Here is a 12,884-nt window from a genome sequence, read left to right on the forward strand (position 1 = left end):
GAGGTATGGGCTCCATGTCTGAAGGAGAGGAGCAATGGTTGAAAGAACGTGAAATCGAGTGGAACAGCCCAGCAGGCAGTCTGTAGCTTTTTTCTCTTTTGCTTGAAGTTATACTATTTCTTGAGCTTTCCAGGTGGTACTAGTGGGTAAAGAATCTCCCTGCCAATGCAGGAGACTCCGCTTTGATCCCTGAGGTGGGAAGATCCCCTGGAGGAGGAAATGGCAACCCACTCCAGTATTCTTGCCTGGGAAATTCCATGGACAGAGGAGCCTGGTGGGCTACAATTCATGTGGTCGCAAAGAGTTGGATACAACTAAGCACGCACACACACTTTTTCTTGAGATATGCTAAGCAAACATAGTAATGTTGCATAGTGCTTTTCAGACTTGTTTTATGAAAATTTTAAAAAGAAGATTTGAATAAAAACAAGATCATCTGGTGAGCCCGGTGGTGCCTGTTACTTTCACGGTTTATCGTCCCTCCTCACCTGCCTCATGTTTTGCTTGGTTTTTCAGCTTGAGTTTTATAAAACAAACCCTGGACGTTTTATTTTTCACGTAAAGCTTTCACATAAGCAGAATGCCGTTATTATAGCTAATGTACAACCAAAACATAACAGTTTCTTAGTAATTAATTTCCAGTTGATGTTCATGGTTCTCCAGTTGTTCAAAAAAGCTTCTTTTTTTTTTCCAGCCAGTTTGCTCACTGTGGCTCCAATGAGGTCTGACTATTGTCTTTGAAGGTGTCTCAGGGCCCTGTCCCTTTGCACACCATTGATTAGTTGGTGTCCTGAAGGACACCCCACACTGTGGGTTGACCTGGGGAGCTGGTGAATGGCCGTTTCTCCCTCTGTTCAGGCACCTTGGAGTGGGGTCTGTGTTGTTGGCGTCACCTGGCCTGTTGGAGATGCAGAGTCTCAGGTCCCACCTTGGCCCTAAGCCCTCCTCCTCCTCCAGGGCTGCGGCCATGCTGGGCTGTGGCTAGCTGGCCTCATCCGCTGCAGGGTCCCCACCAGCCTCAGACCTCTGCCCTCACGGCTTCCTGGTGGGTCAGTAGGTCAGTGATTCCAGTGGGCTTGGCGGGTTGGTGGTTTGTTTTCTTTCTTTAGGATCTTAGTTCCCGACCAGGGGTCTAACCCGGGCCCCTCCAGCGGAAGTGTGGAGTCTTAACCACTGGACTACTGAGGAATTCCCCGGCCATTTCTCATTCTGTCTTCCCTGTTGTGTTTTCCGGCTGGAGCAGGCCTGTAAGATTTTCCTTCATGGACCCATTAGTGAAGTGAAGTGAGGTCACTCAGTCATGTCCGATTCTTTGCGACCCCATGGACTGTAGCCTACCAGGCTTCTCTGTCCATGGGATTTTCCCGGCAGGGGTACTGGAGTGGGTTGCTATTTCCTTCTCCAGGGGATCTTCCTGACCCAGGATTCAAACCCGAGTTTCCCGCATTGCAGGCAGACGCTTTACCCTTTGAGTCACTTATTCCAAAATACTGTCTATGCAGGATGGTTGGATCTGCGCCTGATTGGTGATTCTTTTGTCTGGTTTCAGAGCAATAACTCAGACCCGGAGCAGCTTCCAAATGTGAACCAAGCACTCTGGGTGGTGGTGACACCTCCCTGCAAGCTCCTCAGTGGGGACTGACGCCCCCTCCTCAGCTGGTGGGCCATTGTGGGGGAGGCGGTGTGTGTCCAGCCTGGCAGAGGGGTAATGAAAGTCTGTATTTCCAATTTTGCTGTGAACCTAAAAATGCTCTAAAAAACACAGTTTTTTGGACCTCCCTGGTGGTCCAGTGGTTAAGACTCTGTGCTCCCAGTAAAGGGGGCTGGGGTTCAATCCCTGGTCAGGGAACTAGAGCCTACATTCTGCAACTAAGAATTCACACGTTGCACCAAAGATTGAAGATCTTGCAAACTCTGTAAGACCCGGTGCAGTCAAATAAATATTTTTTTTAATTATTGTCATATTCTGTTCTTTTTTCATTTGTAACCATTACTTTCCCATGCTACTACAAAATCTATAAAAACACATTTAGTAATAATTAATGTAACATCATTTGGTGTAATGTTTTACTTAACGATAGCTCCCTTAATGATAGCTTCCCTGCTAAATATAAAGAACGCTGTAGGAAAACCTCACAGCTCCCATGTCTCTGCTCCATGTCATCCCGGCCCCACTCACAGCATCTCCGACACCACGCCAGCCACTGCTGGGATGTGGGCCTGGCATCCCGCAGGTCGGGCTCAGCCCCACCCGTCAGAAGCCAGTCACCAGAAGAGCATCCCCAAGTGGCCCACATCTTCTGTCTGGCTTGTTAGAAATGCGTGTCCCCACCCCCGACTCAGCCTCCATTAAGTTGCTAGCAGGGCCTGCAGAGCTCACAGAAACGCTCCTCGAGTTTCCTGGTTCCTTCTGTGGGGCAGGAAGCGGTGAAGGACACAGGTGAATAGGGGGTGAGAAGCCCGGGGGCGGGTCCCCAGGGTCTGGAGTCCCCAGCTTCTGTCCACTGGAGCTGGGCTGCCACGTGTGGTCGCCACCCTGGATGCCCTCTGAACCCCATGCTGTTGGGGCCTTCTGGAGGTTTCGTCACAGAGGCGTACGTGATGGTTAACTTGATTACCAGCTCCTCTTTCCTTCCCGAGGCTGGGGTGGGGCTGAAAGTCCAAGATTCTAATCATGGCTTCTAATCCATGGTGACCAGGAGCCATCAGCAACTCCCCCAGAGTCACCCTGTGAGGACAGAAGCAGCTCTTATCATCAGGAACTTGCAAGGGGTTTAGGAAGTGTGCATCAGGAATAGGGTCAAAGACCTGGTGTGAAAAGATGCTGGGGTTTCCCTGGTGGTCCAGCAGTTAAGGGGTCCCCAGTTTGATCCCTGGTTGGGGAACTAAGACCCCACATGCCATGGAGCCACCAGAGAGCCTGCTCGCCACAACAAAAAAGATCCCACATGATGCAACACAGATGTCGCAACTAAGACCTAATGCAGCCAAATAAACGTATAAACCAAGGATGCTCCCAGTGGTCTTATCAGGACATCCCAAGGGTTTCTGGAGCCTTGTACCAGGAACCAGGGCCTGAGACTAATAATGTATATTTTCTGTTATCTCACAAATACTATGATAAATATCTTGAAGATAAGTTAGCTGTTTATGATTTTCTCTGAGATTAATTTTTCTTGCAGATTGAACTGACCAGGTAAGAAGCAGTGACGTTCAGCGTGTACCTGCTTGTGTGCACATCCAGCAACAGGCTGGACCAGTCATTCTTCCCTCTGGGTCATCAGAGGGTGAATCTTGTGCTCCTGTTTCTATTTCACTCAAGTTACCCGCCCTTTGTGCTTGGCCCAAGAACTCCCTGGGAGGTCCCCTTGGAAGGGACCACTGCTCACAGGCATTAGGATTCCCAGCCTTGGACCTGGTGCCACAGAGCTGCCCGGCCTGGAGCTGTGAATGCAGAGTCCAGGGCCCCTGGCGCTCAGTCGGCCCAAGGGAGACCTGGCCTGCTCCACACCCCAGGACTGAGATCTCTCACTTCTCTTCTCCAGTTCTCCTGCCCGCTTACCTCAAGAATGTTTAATTTTGGTTCATTGATAAAAGGCAAGAGACTCGTGGCTGCTAAGTGTGAGATTAGTGTTAACAAATAACACGTCAGAAAAAGAGTAAACTGTGCTTTCAACTCAAAACTATGTTAACAAGTGGGGAAAGAGGTAAGACTCCCATCCTGAGATACTTTAAAAAAATCCACCTCTCCTCGGGGATACTCTGGGTGCTCACACCTTCCTACTGCTTAACACAATGAGAACATCTTTTATACACGTTCCGGGCGCCTCTCAGAGAACTTCCTTTTGATGGATCCCTTGAAATTTTTCAGCCACGGTAGGCTTCCTTTCAGATGGTTACAAAAGAGGAACTCTCCTGAAAAAGAACCAAAACGTGCTTTCTTAGAAAGCAGATCCAACCCAGTGGTTCCAGGTCGTCTGTGGCAGAGAACATGTGTGACTCCACTCGTGGCGGGTTTCCAGTTCCGTGCCCCTGGTCTCAGTGGGTGGGCCTCAAGCCTCAGCTTGTTTGAGAAATGAGACGTGGTCATCCGGGGCCTCTCCCTAGTCGTGGACGCCACAGGACGGGAGCTGAAGTCCACGTGAAGTCGCTTCTGCGCTTTTAACTCACATTGGTTCTGTGAGGCAAGTGCAACACGCCAGCCTGCAGCACGAAGGCCGGGAGGGCTGACTGGGGGAGGGTGTGGCCCCGGAGCCTTGGGGAGAGTTTGCGTTCCAGGCAGATGCCCGCTGTCCTTCTGAAGGCTCACTCAGTCGTGTCCGACTCTTTGCGACCCCATGGACTGTAGCCCACCAGGCTCCTCTGTCCATGGGATTCTCCAGTCAAGAATACTGGAGTGGGTTGCCATGCCCTCCTCCAGGGCATGACACTTCCCCACCCAGGGATCAAACCAGGGTTTCCTGATTACAGGCAGATTCTTTACCATCTGAGTCACTTGGAAAGATCCTTCTGAAGGCGGTGGTATCAACCCGCTGATCCAGCACTATCTGCTCTTAATGACAAAAGGCAAGGTTAGGACCAAGATAGAAACCTTAAGATCACGATGACCAGGGAGTTCCCTGGAGGTGCAGTGATTGAGACTCCGCACATCCACTGCAGGAAGCATGGGTTCAATCCCTGGTTGAGGAAGTAGGTTCCCACATGCCTCACAGTGCAGCTAAAACAACCCACAAATCAAAAAAGGCAAAACATAGTGAAGACAAATCCCTGTCTCCTCCATGACAAAATGTACTTAACACAATGGATAGTTTGTGAATGTAGTTATTACTAGTTGGGTATTTCTACATATCACCAAGATTTGAAAATAAAACTGGCAAGAATTTATTTAAGAAAAGAAAACTCACAATGACCACGATTCCAACTAAAAAGAAGCCTAAGACCAGCGTCCTGTTGCCTTTTGTTTCTCCAGGTGGAGCCGGGTGAAGGCACCTCATTCATGTTCTTTTTTTCTTGTAACTTCTGCATTTGCAAATCAGTTTTTTGAAAATTTTATGTTAAATACACGAACCACCTTAGGTGTGCAGTTTGATGAGTTTTGACAAATGCCCTGCGAAAGGAAGTCAAAATGGCTCCAGTCTTGCCAAGAGAGCCTCCAATGGACTGGAGGCCAAGGAGGAAGGGGCGCTTGTGTGAGTCTCAGCCCCGATGGGATCTGGACTCTGACCTCCCCTGGTCTTGACACAAGCCTCCAGAAGCTCAGGACGAACGCCTGCCTGAGTGACCCGTGGCAGCCGATCGCTCAGACACAGCCTTCCTTTCTCCTGTCGGGGTCAGGCGCAGCTCTTGCCAGACAGCCTGAACAGCCTTATGGCCTTCTGCCCCGGTCAGCCTCCTGCAGTTTCTTGGTCAACAGCAGACACCCATGAAACCAGCACCCCATCAAGACAGAAAGCGTTTTCTTCACCCAGAGGCCCTCCCGTCCCGCGGGCCTGTCCCCGTCCCGACCCCGGCGGCCGCGCGCCGGCTTCTGTCGCGGTTCATCAGGTATTCGTGTTGCAGAGTTTCATGCAGATGGAATCACGTGGTGTCTGCTTTTCCGTATCTGGATCCATCTGCACTGTGTGAACCACTAGCTCATTCCTCTCATTGCTGACAGCTGCTTATTCCAGAAGGGTCTGCCAGTCTTTCTACCCATTCACCTGTCGAAGGACCCTTGGTTATTCCCAGTAGTTTGGTGGCATTATACCTACGAAAGGAGTGGCTGGGTCATATGATTGGTGTACGTTTAGCTTTAAAAACAAACTATCCAATGCTGTTCCAAAGTGGTTGTACATTGTGTTCGTAAGTTCCCACCAACAGTAGCTCCACATCCTTGCCAATACTTGGTATTATTAGTCTTTTAAATTTTAAAGAATTGGAGAAGGAAATGGCAACCCACTCCAGTATCCTTGCCTAGAAAATCCCATGGACAGAGGAGCTTGGAGGGCTACAGTCCATGGGGTTGCAAAAGAGTTGGACATGACTTCGTGACTAAACAACAACAAAATTTTAACAATTATGATAGTTGTCTGATGCTATCTCATCATGATTGTAATTTGCACTTTCTTGATGACTATTGAGGTCATAGGTCTTTTCATGTGCCTATTAATTCACATACCTTCTTTGGGTAAATATTCAAACTTTGTCCTGTTTTTAAAAATAGATTACTAGTTTTCTTGTTATTGAATTACAAGTGTTTTTATATATTCTGGATACAGATACTTTGATGTATTATAAATATTTTCCCTGTTCTATGTGGCTTGCCTTTTTATTTTTAACAGAAATAGTACCTTTTAAAAAGCAAGCTTTACATTTAATGAAAACTCAGTTTATCAGTATTTTTTATGCTTCATGCTTTTTGTAGCCTAAGAAATGTTTGTGTATCCCAACATCATAAATATTTTTCTGTCATTTTTTTCTAGAAGGTTCATGGTTAGTTAGCCTCTACAATTAGGCATATGATCAAATTAAATTTTGAAGGTAGTGTGAGATAAGAGTTACTGTTCATTCTCCCCTTGTGATGAATGAAAAGACTTTTCTTAACCTACTAAGTCACCTTGGCATCTCTGTTGAAAACAAGTGGACGTATTGTGATGCCCCCTGTTTCATTCAGATGATGTACATGTCTTAATGTCACCAACATCATGACATCTTCACTACTGTAGCCTTATAATTAAAGTCTTGAAATTAGGTAGAGTAAGTTCTCCAACTGTTCTTGTAAAAAAACTGCTTTTGCTTTTTGAATTTCCATAAGTATTTTCCATAATTCCATAAGTATAGCATAATTCCATAATTATGCTTATTCCATAAACATTAAAAAGCAGAGACATTACTTTGCCAACAAAGGCCCATCTAGTCAAAGCTATGGCTTTTCCAGTAGTCATGTATGGATGAGTTGGACTATAAAGAAAGCTGAGCACCTGATGCTTTTGAATTGTGGTGTTGGAGAAGACTCTTGAGAGTCCCTTGGACTGCAAGGAGACCCAATCCGTCCATCCTAAAGGAAATCAGTCCTGAATATTTATTGGAAGGACTGATGCTGAAGCTGGAACTCCAATCCTTGATGCTGGGAGGGATCAGGGGCAAGAGGAGAAGGGGATGACAGAGGATGAGATGGCTGGATGGCATCACCGACTCAACAGACATGAGTTTGAGTGAACTCTGGGAGTTGGTGATGGACAGGGAGACCTGGTGTGCTGCGATTCATGGGGTCACAAAGAGTCGGACACGACTGAGCGACTGAACTGAACTGATGCTGTGCTTTTCATACTGTTCATGGGGTTCTCAAGGCAGGAATACTGAAGTGGTTTGCCATTCCTTTCTCCAGAGAGTTGGACTATAAAGAAAGGTGAGTGCCGAAGAATTGATGCTTTTGAACTGTGGTGTTGGAGAAGACTCTTGAGAGTCCCTTGGACTGCAAGGAGATCCAACCAGTCCATCCTAAAGGAGATCAGTCCTGGGTGTTCATTGGAAGGACTGATGCTGAACTGAAACTCCAATACTTTGGCCACCTGATGCGAAGAGTTGACTCATTTGAAAAGACCCTGATGCTGGGAGGGATTGGGGGCAGGAGGAGAAGGGGACGACAGAGGATGAGGTGGCTGGATGGCATCACTGACTCGATGGGCATGAGTTTGAGAAAACTCCGGGAGTTGGTGATGGACAGGGAGGCCTGGCGTGCTGCGGTTCATGGGGTCGCAAAGAGTCGGACACGACTGAGCGACTGAACTGAACTGAACTGATGTTGTGCTTAGTCACTCAGTCGTGTCCGACTCTGTGACCCCATGGACTGTAGCCTGCCGGGCTTCTCTGTCCATGGGATTCTCCAGGCAAGAACACTGGAGTGGGTTGCCATGCCCTCCTCCAGGGGATCTTCCTGATCTTTTGTAAATGTCCTTTCTCAAGTTAAGGAAGTTCCCTTCTATTCCCACTTTTCTGAGAGTCATTTTTAAAATCAACAAGCGTTGAATTTCATAAAAATCTTCTTAATCTATTGAGATGATTTTATGTTTTGCTTCTTTCTTTTTTAGATTTTCAAATGTTAAACCAATCTTGCATTCTTGAGGAAAACTTCACGTGGCTTTGGTATATTATTGATTTTATATGTTGCTGTATTCAGATTGCTAGTATTTGGTTAAAGGACATTGGTCTGTACTTTCTTGTGATATTTTTGTCTGAGTTTTCAATCAGGGTAACACTGGGCTCATTAGTTGTGAGCTAGTCCCTCTTCTGTGTCTTGAAGACTGTGTAAGATTATTTTTCTTGACAGTTAAATGGAATTCACCAGTATAGTCTCTGGAGTTTTCTTGGTGGAAAGGTTTAAAATGACAAATTCAACGTCTTTAATGGATATGGATCTATTTTTATTTTCTATTTCTTCTTGTGTCCATTTTGATAACTTGCAGATTTCGTGGAATTTGACTGTGTGATCTGAGTTGTACAATTATTGGCATAAACTGATTCATAATGTTCCCTGTCGGATCTGCTGTCTTGTCCTTTCATTCCTGGTATTGATCATTTTTTTTCTCTTTGTAATTAGTCTAGCTAAAGGTTTATCAGTTTTGTTGGTCTTCTCAAAGAGCCTGGTTTTGGTTTCATTGATTTCTCTATTTGTTCTTTTTCTATGTTTTTGATTTCTACTTTTACCTTTTTTATTTCTTCTATTTACTTTGGATATAAATTGCCCTCCTTTTTCTAGCTTTTTAAGGCTTAGGTCATTGTTTTTAAAACTTTCATCTTTTAAAATGTAAGCACCTGAATCTATGAATATCCCCTAGGCACTTGTTAAGCTGTATCTTACACATTTTTGGTCGGTTGTTTTCTTATTCATTCAATTCAAAATATGTCCTAATTTTCCTTGTGATTTTTCTTTGACTTGTAGGTTATGTAGTGTGTTATTTATATTATCTATTTATGTTAGAATTGTTGGATCATTTATTTAGAAGTAACATTAGTTACTTGTCACCTATCTTCCTGTTGGATTTCTCCTTTAATGTCATTGTGGTCTAGGACACGGTCTGTCTAATTTCAGCCCTCCTGCCGCAGTGAGCTTGTTCTGTGATACTCCGCGTGCTTCCCTGGGCGAGCATCCCCGCACCGTCTGCAGCGCGTTGCTCAGCATCTCGTCCTGCAGTCACCGAGGTCGGGTCGGCTGACGATGCTTCTCGTCCTTCCCGTTCTTCTGTCTCCTTATCAGCCACTGAAGGGAGAGTGTTGCAACCTTGACCGTTGGGCTGTCTGCTGCTACCTCGCTCTTGCCTGTGTTGGGAAGCCGTCCCTGGAGGTCTATGCGCTTAGGGACGCTCTTATGGGCGCCTGTCTGTATGAAGTGCCTTCTTTGTGTCTGCAGACACTCTGTGTCTTGATGAGATGGGGAACCAAGCTCTGTTCACGGAGCTGAAGGATGGACTTGGCAAACTCGCACACACTCCTGCAGGCAGAGTGTATTTTAAAGGATAGAGATACAAAGCCCTCAGCATAGACACTGAGACGGGGTGAAGAGCCCCCAAAGGTCTGTCTTTGTTAGAATCGATCTGTTGTCTTTGGTTGGCCCGGGGCCAGATGCCTGTAATTTCTGACCAGTGCATGTAAATGTGTGATGTCCAGCTTGTTGTGTTTATGGCTCTCTTTTGGGTCTCAGTTCCTCAGTTTCTCCAGACATAGTGACGCTGCCCCTTGACCCTTGACCCTTTCTCAGGACCGCAGACCATTATTTAGGAGCCAGATGCATGTTTAAGAGTTGATGATCCACCAGGAGTTTTTCTCCTTGATAAACTGGACAGCAGTTAATGATTGTCCTGTCCTGGGTCTGAAGGTTTTATGAGCCTCCCAGACCAGGGAGCCGTTCCTCTTACTGTGTAGAAATGGAGACAAACGCAGCTTTAGGCTGGTGGAGCCAAAAACGTTTACATGTGAGAACCGGAATCAAAACTGAAACTAGGTGAAGAACCGAGGTTCTAACTTCTGCACCGACTGCCTAACAATGTCCCCCTCACTGAAGCCTGAAAGTGAAAGTGAAGTCGCTCCGTCGTGTCCGACTCTTTGTGACCCTGTGGACTATAGCCCACCAGGCTCCTCCGTTCATGGGATTTTCCAGGCAAGTGTACTGGAGTGGGTTGCCGTTTCTTTCTCCAGGAGATCTTCCCAACCCAGTGATTGAACCCAGGTCTCCCGCATTGCAGGCAGGCGCTTCACCCTCTGAGCCACCAGGGACGCCTCACGTTAGCCACACAGCTTGGGGGGTGTGTGTACTTGTGGGATTAGTGTGTGTGTTTGCATGAGTGTCTCTGCCTGCACGTGTACGCTCCTGCTTTCTGTGTGTGATTTCATGTGATTGGCTCTCATGGTAAAGCTTTTCTCACCTTTTACTTTGAGCCCATCTGTCTTTACACGTTAAATGACTTTCTTGTAGGTGACGTATACCTGTCTGGGTCTTAATTTTCTATCCAGTCTGAACGCCTTTGTCTTTTAATTGATGTGTTTAGATCATTTTATTTGTTCATTATCCTCCCACTTTCCTGGACCACTTTGGGCAGATTTAAGATTTATACCAAATTTGTTCTTCTTACCCAGGCGGCCCGTGTTTGTCACTTGCGTTGGCCGGTGGCTCTGTTGTAAGCACCGCTGTATTGACTGTAACAACCCGGCAAGCAGCGTTATTATGTCTTAGAAGATAAGAAAGCCAAGGTTTAGAGCATACGAGTGATCTTCTTAAGGGCAGCAGATGGAGCGGAGCCAGGCTTGACCCCTGGGCCACCTAAGCCGGCAGCCCCAGCCCATGACTCCTGCTCTCTGCCAACCTGGGGCCTCCGTGTGGGAGGCTGGCAGCCTGTGCAGAGCATTGATTCCTCAATAGGGACCCTTAAAAACCGCCTCAGCTTTTTATCTTGCGGCTTCACATGTATCTGCACCTACGTTTATACACTGTCCTCCTGTCTTTGCAAGAACACATACAGGCACACAGATAACACTCATGCAAACACGCATGCATGCCCACGAGCACACACACACACACTCAGACACACACAGTCGCGTACTTGCAGACACACAAATACACACCAGTCACAGGCACTGCAGCAGCCGAGGTGTGGGGGCATCCTGTGCTGGGAGCGAGGGGGCGCACAGGCCCGCCCACCCGACTCCAGGGCGGGCTGGTAAAGCCTCAGCACGCAGTGGCTGTAGGAGAAGGAAGGGTGGCTTTTATGTAAAGTTGTTTAAAAACAGCAGAGAGCAAGTAACTGACTCTAGGCAGACCACGAAGCAGGAGCTGTTTACCGTCTCTCTCTTCACAGAAAAAGTTATAACCTGCCTTGGACTTGATGAAAGAGAAACGGACTCCAGACATTTGAATTAGTGCCCTCAGAACTTGAAGAAAGTATCATAGCCTTAAAAAAAACAAACAAACAGTCTTCCATTAAAACTGTGGGCACCAGGACAGAGCTGACTCACTGGAAAAGACCTTGATGCTGGGAAAGATTGAGGGTGGGAAGAGAAGGGGGTGGCAGAGGATGAGATGGTTGGATGGCATCACCGACTCGATGGACACGAGATTGAGCGAACTCTCGGAGACGGGAGGACAGAGGGGCCTGGTGTGCGGCAGTCAGTGGGTGTGCAAAGAGACAGGACTTAGCGACTGAACAGCAGCAGCCAGAAAACAGGAACTGACACGCTGATCTCGAGGCCACTGGGAAGACTGACCAGAAAGAGAAGTGGAGAGTTCGCGGCAGAGCAGAGGTGGCAGGGGGGCAGCCCTGTGGTTTTCCATTCAGGATCTCCTGACCCGTGCGCTGCGCAAATTCCTCTCACAGAAAGTGAGAGGACGGTGGAGGGGAAGGTGCCTGGCAGGACGTGAGTCAGGAGTCTTCACCGAGTCCTGTTGGCACAGAGGGAAGCAAGCCCCGCTGCAGTCTTGTGAAACAGAGACGCCTGGGACAGGATTTCAAAAGTTCTGTGGGAAAAAGCCCAGGTTTCACAACACAGCCGGCCTCAGAGCTGCAGACCAGCAGGCTGGGGAGCCAGGCCCTCTGAGTGCTGAGGGCCAGGGCTTCAGCGGGAGCTTCACACGCAGCCCGCTCGCAGGCACAAGGGCAGAAGGCCGGCATACCAGATGAGCAGCGACTCAGGATGCCGTCCTCTCACGGCTTCCTGTGGATAAAGCCCTGTAAGGGTCACCTCAGGGAAACAAACCAGGAATACAATGGGGAGGAAGGCTGGGGTTTGGGGAGGGGGGCCCCAGCCAAGGAGGGAGGGTTGGATGGAGGGAGTTCTGAGAAAAAGGTCTTTGAGAACGAGCTGGGTTTGTGCAGATCGTTTAATGAGAAAACTGCTGATCACAGTGATCAGACAAAATTTTGTGGGTTGTTTTTTGTTGTTGTTGTTAACAATACATTTAAAAATTGCTGTATTTTTATTTTAAAATGTCCAGGGAAGACAAAAAGCTGGACGATGGTCCGAATATAAAGCAAGTTAACACGTGACAAGAGCTTTGCTTTTCTGCCGGTGTTTGGGAGAAGAGAGCCCATTCGTCTGTGCCCAGAGCCTTGGCTGTCCCGAGTCAGAACAGCACTTCACTCCTGGGCTCCAGGGGGGTTAACAGGTCACAGATGCTGCCTGTGTGTGCAGCTTTCAGACCAGACATGCAAAGTCTGTTATACACACACACAGTCTGACAAGAGCTGTCGGAAACTGGAAGGGAGGAATCATGGGGAAGAGCGTGAGCCTTCATTTCTTCATTTTCAGAGCAGACGTTCTTGAGAAACAGTAAGTCCATGAGCCAAGAAGATGGAGGTTTGTATGACTCATGATAAAGAAAGATTCCTGTGAAGCAAGCAGGGAGGACACAGCTG

The sequence above is a fragment of the Cervus canadensis genome, chromosome 9 (assembly GCF_019320065.1).
Source record: "Cervus canadensis isolate Bull #8, Minnesota chromosome 9, ASM1932006v1, whole genome shotgun sequence".
Lineage (NCBI taxonomy): Eukaryota > Metazoa > Chordata > Mammalia > Artiodactyla > Cervidae > Cervus > Cervus canadensis.